The 10,576-nt window shown below is 35.0% G+C and overlaps 1 non-coding gene across 1 annotated transcript; it reads right to left on the bottom strand.

The window, feature by feature from the left end:
- Positions 1-914: 914 nt before the first annotated feature.
- Positions 915-1,105, bottom strand: LOC148940268 (U2 spliceosomal RNA). Its single transcript, XR_016143509.1, has one exon. It is a non-coding gene; the product is annotated as a U2 spliceosomal RNA (small nuclear RNA).
- Positions 1,106-10,576: the final 9,471 nt, after the last annotated feature.

The raw sequence follows: 10,576 nt of genomic DNA, 5'->3' as shown, positions 1-10,576 counted from the left end.
GGGGGGGGGTAGTAGGGATCGGTGTTTATCACTCTAGAGAACGCAGTGCCCAAATTTGCACATCAGCTGATACCTTCGTTCTTTAAGTGTTGGGGTTTGTAGGGCTGAATCATAACTAACATATTTGGTTCCTAGAATGATTTTTAGGACTCGTTTTTGCACTGCCTCAAGTTCATCATTAAGAAGGTCGATGTAAAGCACTTGAGGCCCCCAAACTGGGCACGTGTATTCAAGCAGAGGGCCTACGTAACACGTGTACGTGAGCAGCAATTGCTTTATAGAAAACCCCAATCGACGCAGTGAGGTTAAGGATCGCAGCGCGTAGTTGCCCTTTCTCACAAGATTTATGAACACAAGAGAAATTACTTTTTTGCATGGGCATCACAATCTATGACCTCTTTTACTCTCCACCGTGAGTGGGGCACTGGAACATCATAGAGTGCTGTTGAAGAGCTCTTTCAAAGTAAATTACTACATCTAATCACTTTTGTAATTCAAAATTTTAAAATAAAATCAATTTGACAAAAAAAAAACTGCATTTTCACATAGAAAATTATTATATACTTTAAATGGTGTCTTGGGTAACAGCCATGATCGAGGTTGTAGCTACCGCTGCAACCTAGTAAAGGACGAACCACGTACAATAGGAACTAAACAAGTAGCCTGAACCTTCTATAACCAGTGTCGGATCTAAACAAAAAGTACATCATTGGAATCTCCTTAGCCGAAAACCCTTGGCTTGAACAAGAAGGAAAATAACTTTTTCATGGGAATCACCATCGATGTCCACTCTTTTATTTTTCTCCACAGCTAGTGGCACACTAGAACATCATATAGACCTGTTTAATGGCTCATTTTAAAGGAAATTGCTACATCTAGTGTCTTTTGTAAGTAACAAAACAGAAAATCTAAAACAAATTTGTGACAAAAAAAAATTGCAGCTTCGTGTACAAGACGATAAATTAAACTCATAATCATTTGTTAAAAATGATGTTAAAATTAAAAGCTACATGATGATGTTAGTTATAAGGATGTCATTTTTTTTTAGTTAAGAATAAAGAACAGATACTACACTTTGATCTTAGCCAAAAGGCCAAGACCCGAGAATCGATTTTTTGACATGGATTATGGAAGACTCTATACAAGTAACAAAGTTTATCACAGATTTAATTTCTGTTGCAATGCTCAAATTACATTCAATTAACTTATCACTTTGTTCTTAGATTTTTATAAACAGCATAAAATATTTCCCATAATATCAAAGTCTATCTCTAAATTATAATGGCAAATGGAAAATTTTCCAATCAAGACTTGGACGAAAATGTCAATTAAAATGCCGAAATCAGACAGATATACTAAAAAAAACTTACCTGTTCATCTGGATTCTTGAATTAGGCAGGCTTATCTAAGATTTGACAAGATATTTTGCAGAAACTAAATTTCAGCTCTGGGGACAAACTGAGGTCTGAAAAGGGGTCAAGCTTGGGTCTCTAGGGGACAGCCCCCCTGCCTCATATCAAATTTCACCCCTGGAGCGCCTGCTTCATGATCAAGGCAGCTCAAAAGCCAAATAAGTAGGATTGGTACTTGTGCATTATATCTTACACACGAAAGAAATCAAGTTCGGTTAATGCTAGTGAATTAAAATAAAATAGGATGTAAATATAATAGTTTAGAAACTAATTTGGGCTATATATTTTCCCATTAGGGGGGGGGGGAGGTAAAGCTTAGCATAAATTAAATACGTAACCTAACATAATCTAGGTACCTCCCCCCTAAACCAAAAAAAAAACGATAGCTTAAATATTGTAAACGCATTGAGAAACCATGCCTTACGATCCATTCTCAATTGCAAATACCCGTTACAATTCCATATAGCGGTGTGTAAAATATAATGCACAATTACCGTATGATTTTATAAATCCAAATGTTGCGAAACATTTTCATATTAACATATCAAAGTTTTAGATTATTTATTTAGATAGTAATGTCATGCTTTCTTTCTCATAAAAACGTCCTAGTCGCCTGAGAGCACATTTAGCTTTTCGAAAATAAATCATAGTAAATTCGGTACTGTTTTACTTAATGCTAAACACCGCTATAGACTCTATAGAAATTTAGGATGGAGACCTGCAAAGCAGGTAATTGCTATCTAAATTCATCGCAAAGCGTGGTTTCTCATTGAATTTACAATATTAAAAATGTTGATTTTTGGTTTTTAGGGGGGGGGGTTCCTAGGTTAGGTTACGTATTTAATATATGCTATGCTTTACCCCCCCCCCCTAATGTGCAAATATATAACCCAAATTTGTTTCATAAACCATTATAACCGGGTATCTGTCTCTCCTGTTTGACCACTTTCCCTGATAGAGTCTATAGCGTTGTGCAACATTAAGTAAAACAGTACCGTAAATTTATATCAGTTTTTTTTTTTTTTTTTTTTTTTTTTTAACAGGATTTGAAACTAACCAGGAATACAATGACTAATTACTAGGAGTTTTGGAAAAATTTCGAAAAACGCGAAATTAAAAAAAAAATGGCCCCAGAGAGGCGCGAATGATTAACTTCTAGTTGAAAGTTGCATGAAACAAAATTTAAATTACATGGTTGTACATAGTGAACCAAAAGTGAAACAAAAAGACCAATAAACAGAAATGATGCAAAAAAATTAATTGCAATTTATTAAACAAAAGAAAAAAAAATATGTTCTTTGTTTTAATACCTCTCACTATATCAGAATTTTATAATTAGCAGAAAACTCTAAAATACAAAAAACAAGCCCTTTTTCAATAAAATACAACGAAAAGACATTTTATATATCAGTATAGAAGTGTAAAGACCTTCTAGGGGACCCCTCCCAAAGAAAATTAAATAATTTGAAAATAGAATATTTTGATTTGGTTCAATTTCCCATTGAACATGTCCTGACAATTTCAACGTAGTAACCTTAGCAGTTCCTGGGGTATCACCCTTTGGACAAAACTGAATGCATGAAGTTTCTTTCGTTTAGTTTAAAATCCCCCAAAAAATACCCTCAAGCTCTATATTACCTTGTAATTTTAATTTTAAATTTTTATATTAAAACTTATTTAACGTTACATGTTGGCAAAGCGACGAACATCTTAATATAGAAAAAACATTTTCAAAAAACAATTGCATCGATTTGTAACATCAGCAGTAAATTTTTTTTTAAAGGATTTTTTCTTTGTTGTAACAAAAAAAAAAAAAAAAAAAAAAAAAAAAAAATTATTAAAGACTCGAAACGATTTGTCCGGCATTGATTTCACCTCACGCATAACCATCTGCGCTAGGAGACGTTGAATTTTGTTTTGCATTATATGGTAATTAGTAAGCTACGTTAAACTTGCTGATTTTAAAATTTTATGTACCAAAGGAGTTGCAACATTTAGGTGATTAGTTTTGCTTACTGTTTGTCACGGTTTAACACTGTCCTACGAAATTTGTTGAATATAAGTAATGATTGGGGACAATCCAAATAATGAAAGGATTGTCCCAAATATAGGGGAAACGTGACAAGGGAAAGATAGGACAAGGTACAGTATCTATATAACGTGGTGTCATAGTTGAGAAATACTATTAAGTAAATCTTCCTCAGTTACATCAGCTGCTAAATAATGTTATTTATTTAGCAAAAATTTCTGTAATTTATATAATAACGATTTCTGACAGTTTTATTTTACATATTCTTTTTCATTGGTTAAGAAAAGAATTTAGATCTCTGCCGTTTCTCTCTATAAGAATTCGAATTTTGGTTTACTATTTATATGTTTGCCTAAATTTTGCAACAATTTTTTAACAAAAGTTGTACCATAATGCTTTCGATTGGTGGGTATTTTCCCCCGGTGATTTCCCCCGAGAAATATCCCCCCGGAGATTTTCCCCCGGTAGTTTACCACCGGAACCCCCCCCGGAATCCCCCCCAGAAATTTCCCCAAGTAGGAGATCCCCCCGGTGATTTCCCCCTAGGAGATTCCCCCCCCCCTAGGATATTTCCCCCACTTGAAATTCTCCCCTCCCCCCTCTTGGAATATATCGCCACCGGAGACTACCCTTGCCTCAGATTTGCATCGGATGTCACCCATGGCTTGAAAATTGTTGCAAAATTCTTCTCTTTCTCGGCGGCCTAAAATATAAGAGCGAGTGGAGTAAACTTTTTAATTGCCAAGTAAATAATTGATTATAAACGGTAATACATTCATGGTTAAAACGCTACACTTTAAAACTAATATTTCTTAAAATAAGCCTCAGGTACTCCAGCGTCCTGAAGTTCCCGTAGTTTCCCATCTTTCGTAGAAATCTGGCATTTAAATCCACATACTTTTTCTTAATTGGTCCATTGGATTGTCCCGTATTTGCTTGAATCAGAACTGCCCTGTTAAGTGCTTGTTTGCGCTTGAGGATGTCCAAGAACTTCCAAAGGCTAGGGCGATGAGCAGAAACTGAAGACTGCAGTCTTCTATGATAACCCTCGACATTGTTTGTCTTGTTGTTTGTCGTATCTTTCACTCGCTAGAACATATTCCAGACACGGGGCGGCGGAAAGTTGCAAGGTACTCTCCTACTTCTACGCATTCTACCGATGTACTTATCTTCAAGTTAGGTGATGATCGGCCCAAACACATTGTCAGTAAGTTTTGCTACGACAGCTTTGAATGCAGAATGTACTTCCGAAATGGGCACGAATGCAAGAGTAGCTAGCATTTGAACGGAGACGGCAAATTCATCACCGTGTCTATTCATTTCAGTGGCTGGAAAGCATTTCCTGAAGGAATTATTTACGCCCAACTCGAAATCAGACAATAAAAATGCTGGACCTTCATTTGTCAAATGAGACTTTAGTTCGGTAAGAACTTTCGTATACATGTCCTCTGACCTGTTAGGCAGCAGTGAGTAAATACATGGAATCACCCGATCATCCTGCAGGCAGTGCACAGCATAAAGCTAGTAGAACAACTCGGCACGGTTTTGAATGTTCCGTCAACGAACCAGTGAGAAGACGAATCGAGGAGCTGACCTTATGCGTCCTTACCAAACATTACGATTCTGTTTGAATCTCCATGACCGCTGTCGTAAATTAGCACGGATCTTGTAGAGCTAGGAGGATCGGAATCAACTGCGGGGGGAAATTTCCAGGTGGAGGGATCTCCTACGAGGGGGGTGGGGTTAATTTCCAGGAGTAAATCTCCTACGGGGGAAATTTCAGAGGGGGGGGGGAATCTCCTATAGGGGAAATTTCAGAGGGGGAATCTCCTACAGGGGGAAATTTCCAGGGGGAAATCTCCGGGGGAGAATTTTCTCGGGGGGAAATCTCCTAGACCAAAATAGTATATTTCTATTTAGTTCAATTTCCAGCGTAGAAGCCATTTATGCTGATATATCCTACTTGACAATAATGCAAATTATGTTGTGATATTATCAAATTTGCTCTAAACTTGAACACAAAAACTGGATTCAAAATGAGCCGAGCAAATATTACAAGATAAATGTTCCCTCTTCCCCATCGAGACCACTGGTGACGATCAATGGCGTCAATTCACGAAAATTAAAAAGGCTAGGCAATATCCAGTGGCCTCCCCCCCCCCCAATAATTTGGTCTGATACGTTAAAACGTAACGAAGTGCGTTTAAACAAATTTTCGATGAGTTTTTTAACCGTCTTATTACCCCACTCCTCCAAAACGAGATTCTGGATGCGGCCCTCAGGAGGGAAAGAGTATTCCCATAATGCAGGGAGGGAAAGTTCGTTGTTTTTTCAATTTCTTTAACGAAAATGCGAAAAAAAACATGCCCTTTTTAAATTATAATGCCACAAAAAGACTTTCATAAATCTGGAAGGGGGAGTACAGAAAAATATCTTGCAGGAAAATACCCCCCCCCCCCCTCATTGAAGCTACTGGTATTCTTCATCCATGATACTTGATTATAATACACCTTGTATTGTGACATTATAAAATTTGCTCCAAAGATTGACACAAAACAGAATTTTTAATCACCCAAGCATTTTTCCATACCAAGGCACTTCGTTTAGAGAAGTTGTCGTAGAAATTTGGAAAAAGGCTCATTCGATTGGAAATTGGAACGGCTAGTGCCCTTTTTAATAGTCAAAAGTGATTGGAAGGCAACTAACACCCCTTCCACGCTCAACATTTACCCAGACAAACCCAATAAAATTTTTTAGATAGCCATTTTGTATAGCTTAGTTAATTTCCAGATAGAAAATATGTTTTGAGGAGGACACTCCCCCACAGCCTTCAGGGTAAGGGTTTTAGGTTATGCCCTGGGGAAATATAAGAAAGGTGTTGGCACAATGTATTATTTATTATTTTTTTCTTTTAGACCATGGCATTTTGTATCGAAGAAGTTGTCAGAGAAACTTCGAAAAGGGCTCATTCAATTGGAAATTGGATTGGCTTGCACCCTGTTTAATAGTCGAAAGTAATCGGAAGGCAACTAACATCCCTTCCAAGCCCACCATTTCCCGAAACACATACAATCCAAATTTTGAGATAGCCTTTTTGTTCAGCGTAGTTAATTTTTAGATAGAAATTATGTTTTTAAAGAGGATACTCCCCCACAGCCCTCAGGGCAAGGGTTGTAAGTTATTCCATGGAGGCAAAAGTAGTATGCTTCGTCTGGATTTGCTGGGACATATAGCAATTACCATGTTATTTGCTGGGACATATAGCAATTTCAATGCTATTCTATAGAAGCTCTTCACCATTTCAAAGAGATTCAGAGCTCCCTCACATTCTGGGTCAACCAGATATGTTTCTAGGCCAACCAGACATGGTCTTATACTTTTGAGGACTTGTCTTTCACTTTGATGAAGGACAAGTTTTTCTGACGCAATTTACCAGATTTCTAGTTCATGATATACATATCTTTGTGACATTTCTGCAAAAAGAGATAATGAGATTCGCAAATTGGACGAGCGAGGATAGTACGAATTGCTTGTGAAAAACCCCGGATTAATTAGTTGAAAATAAAGTTTCAACGGACAAGTTTTTCTGACACAATTTACAGACCAGATTTCTATTTCATATATTTTTTGATAACTTGATAGGTGATTTGAATAAAAGGAATTCAAATATTTTGTCTATGAAATAGAAGCTAACTCAATTTGCGAAAAGGTATTCCATTTGCACAACTCTGATCTGATTGAATTGTCGCAGACAATGAGATTTAATCACTGCTAAGCCTATTGTTATTGCAAAAGGGTTACCCAATTTACTTCTTAGTGTTAAATGACAGATTTCCAAATACGATCATTTTGAAAAGCAGACAAAAAATTGGATTGTTTTTGCGAGAGGGTTACCCAATTTACAGCTAAGTGTTAATTGACAGAGTTCCAAATACGAACATTTGAAAAGCAGACAAAAAATCGGACATTATAATCAAAATTATTTGATTAACATTTAAAAAGGGGTAATGAGATATATGATCTGTATAATACACAAGTGATGTTTGATAAGTATTGTCAATTTAAAATAGGATCTAACGTTCCCTTCGTCCCCCTCCCCCCATTTCTGAGGGCAGGGAGGGGAGGGGTCAATTTTAGAGGCCCGAAGGAGTTGTTAACTCAGGTAATTTGTTATAATTCTGAAAAATGCCTAACGACGAATCGGAAATGTATTTTTTCTTTACATGGTTTTCGTTCACAAAGCGAAGATTTCTGTAAAATAAATAATTCTTTTATTTTTTCCGTTCAATTGAAAGCGAGGATTTTCTGTTAAATAAACAGTTCTTACACTTTTTGAAATATATTGACGGAGTTTGAGAGGCTATGTCGTTGCATTCGAAGTGATTTTTTATTTAATTAATGTTCATTCAAAAAGATAGGATTTCTGTTAAATAAATAATTCTTATATTTTTTCCGTTCAATTGAAAGCAAGGATTTCTGTTAAATAAATAATTGTTATACCTTTTAAAATAGCTTTACGGGGTTTGAGGGACTCTGTTGTTTTATTCAGTGTGATTTTTTCTTTACATGGTGTTCGTTCAAAAAGCGAGGATTTCTGTTAAATAAATAATTCTTATACCTTTTAAAATAGCTTTACGGGGTTTGAGGGACTCTGTTGTTTTATTCCGTGTGATTTTTTCTTTGCATGGTATTCGTTCAAAAAGCAAGGATTTCTGTTAAATAAATAATTCTTATATTTTTTCCGTTCAATTGAAAGCGAGGATTTCTGTTAAATAAATAATTGTTATACCTTTTAAAATAGCTTTACAGGGGTTTGAAGGACTCTGTTTTTTTATTCCTTGTTATTTTTTCTTTTTATGATGTTCTTTCAAAAAGCGTGGATTTCTTTTAAAAAAATAATTCTAAAATTTTTTTTGTTTAATGGAAAATGAGGAATTCCGATAAATAAATAATTGTTATACCTTTTAAAATAGCTTTTGGTGGTTTGAGAGATTCGGTGTTTTTAATCAATGTGATTTTGTCGTTACATGGTATTCGTTCAAAAAGCAAGGACTTCTTTTAAATAAACAATTATCATATTTTTCAGTTCAATTGAAAGCGAGGATTTCTGTTAAATAAATAATTGTCATACCTTTTAAAATAGCTTTACGGGGGTTTGAGGGGCTCTGTTGTTTTATTCCGTGTGATTTTTTCTTTACATGGTGTTCGTTCAAAAAACGAGGATTTCTGTTAAATAAATAATTGTTATACCTTTTAAAATAGCTTTACGGGGTTTGAGGGACTCCGTTGTTTTATTCCGTGTGGTTTTTTCTTTACATGGTGTTCGTTCAAAAAGCGAGGATTTCTGTTAAATAAATAATTGTTATACCTTTTAAAATAGCTTTACGGGGTTTGAGGGACTCTGTTGTTTCTTTCTTGAAGTCAACTCTCGGATACACAATACGGAAATTTCATTCAAGAAATTATGAAAATATATGTAAGTAAGTAACAAACTCTTTATTGATTTCACCTCTTGGATATACAGTACAGGTACTTAATTCAAGAAATTATGAAAAAATCGCAAGTAAGTAACTATTTTTTTCTTTATCACAAACAATTTTCACTTAGCTACACGATGTAGAAATTTCATTCAAAAAATTATGAAAAAATTCTCAGTAAGTAACAATTTCTTTCTTGAAGTCAACTCTTGGATACACAATACGGAAATTTCATTCAAGAAATTATGAAAAAATTGTAACTAAGTAGCAAATTCTTTCTTGAATTCACCTGCTGGATATACGAAAAGACATTTCGTTCAAGAAGTTATGACAAAATTCTAAGTAAGTAACAAACTCTTTATTGTTTTCACGAGTTAGATATACGATGAAGAAATTTAATTCAAGAAACTATGAAAAACTTCTCAGTAAGTAACAATTTCTTTCTTGAAGTCAACACTTGGATACACAATGCAGAAATTTTATTCAAGAAATTATAAAATATTTGTAAGTAAGTAACAAACTCCTTTTTGATTTTACCTCTTGGATATACAGTAAATATACTTCATTCAAGAAATTATTAAAAAATTGCAAGTAAGTAACTTTTTTTTTTCTCTTTATCAAAAATAATTTTCACTTAGCTACATGATTAAGAAATTTCATTCAAGAAATTATGAAAAAATTCTCAGTGAGTAACAATTTCTTTCTCGAGGTCAACTCTTGGATGCAAAATACGGAAATTTCATTCAAGAAATTATAAAAATATTTGTAAGTAAGTAAAAAGCTCTTTATTGATTTCACCTCATGAACGTACAGTACAGATACTTCATTCAAGAAACATGATTAAACACGTTTTGAAACTACATGCTATTTGCATGCCTTTCCTTGGCACCTTTCCAAACGAGCATACAATAACTTAATTGGTGATTGGTTACACACCACGACGGTGCATACATAGTGAGAGAGACATGCAAAGTTGACATAGCTTTATTTTCATTTTTTTAAGGTTAATTTAGACGAGGTTACGTGCGCGCACGTAACCTCGTCTAAATTAACTAACATCCATCTCACGCCCACCATTTCCCCAAACACATTCAATCAAAATTTTGAGATAGCCATTTTGTTTAACGTAGTTGAAAGTTTCGGAAATCAGGTTTTTGAGGATGACAACCCCTCTCACAGCCCTTAGGTTAAGGGTTGTAATTTATGCCTTGGGGCATATAAGGTGTTTATAGAAAGCGTTGTCGTAGTAACTCAAAAAGAGCTCATATGATTCGAAATTGAAAGGCCTAGTGCCCTTTTTAATAGTCGAAAGCGATTGGAAGTCTTGACATTTTCAAACAGTTCGTGGTAACGAACTGTAAGTAAGGAGCGACCTAAAAGTTATACCTAAACTTTTAAACGACCTAAAAGACCCCCTAAAAGTTATAGAACCTTAATGAAAATCACACCATCATATTCAGCGTATCAGAGAACCCTACTGTAGAGTTTTCAAGCGCCTATCTACAAAAATGTGGAATTTTATATTTTTTGCCAGAAGAAAGATCACGGATACGTGTTTATTTGTTTTTTTTCCCTCAGGGGTGATCGCATCGACCAAGTAATCCTAAAATATCTTGGGAGGGATCATTGGAATGGAAATTAAAAGTTCTAGTTCCATT

The sequence above is a fragment of the Artemia sp. Qi Xiang Cuo genome, chromosome 20 (genome assembly GCF_049724085.1).
Source record: "Artemia sp. Qi Xiang Cuo chromosome 20, ASM4972408v1, whole genome shotgun sequence".
Classification (NCBI taxonomy): Eukaryota; Metazoa; Arthropoda; class Branchiopoda; order Anostraca; family Artemiidae; genus Artemia; species Artemia sp. Qi Xiang Cuo.
Note: the sequence above shows the minus strand (reverse complement) of the source record. Positions and strands in the feature narration are given on the sequence as shown.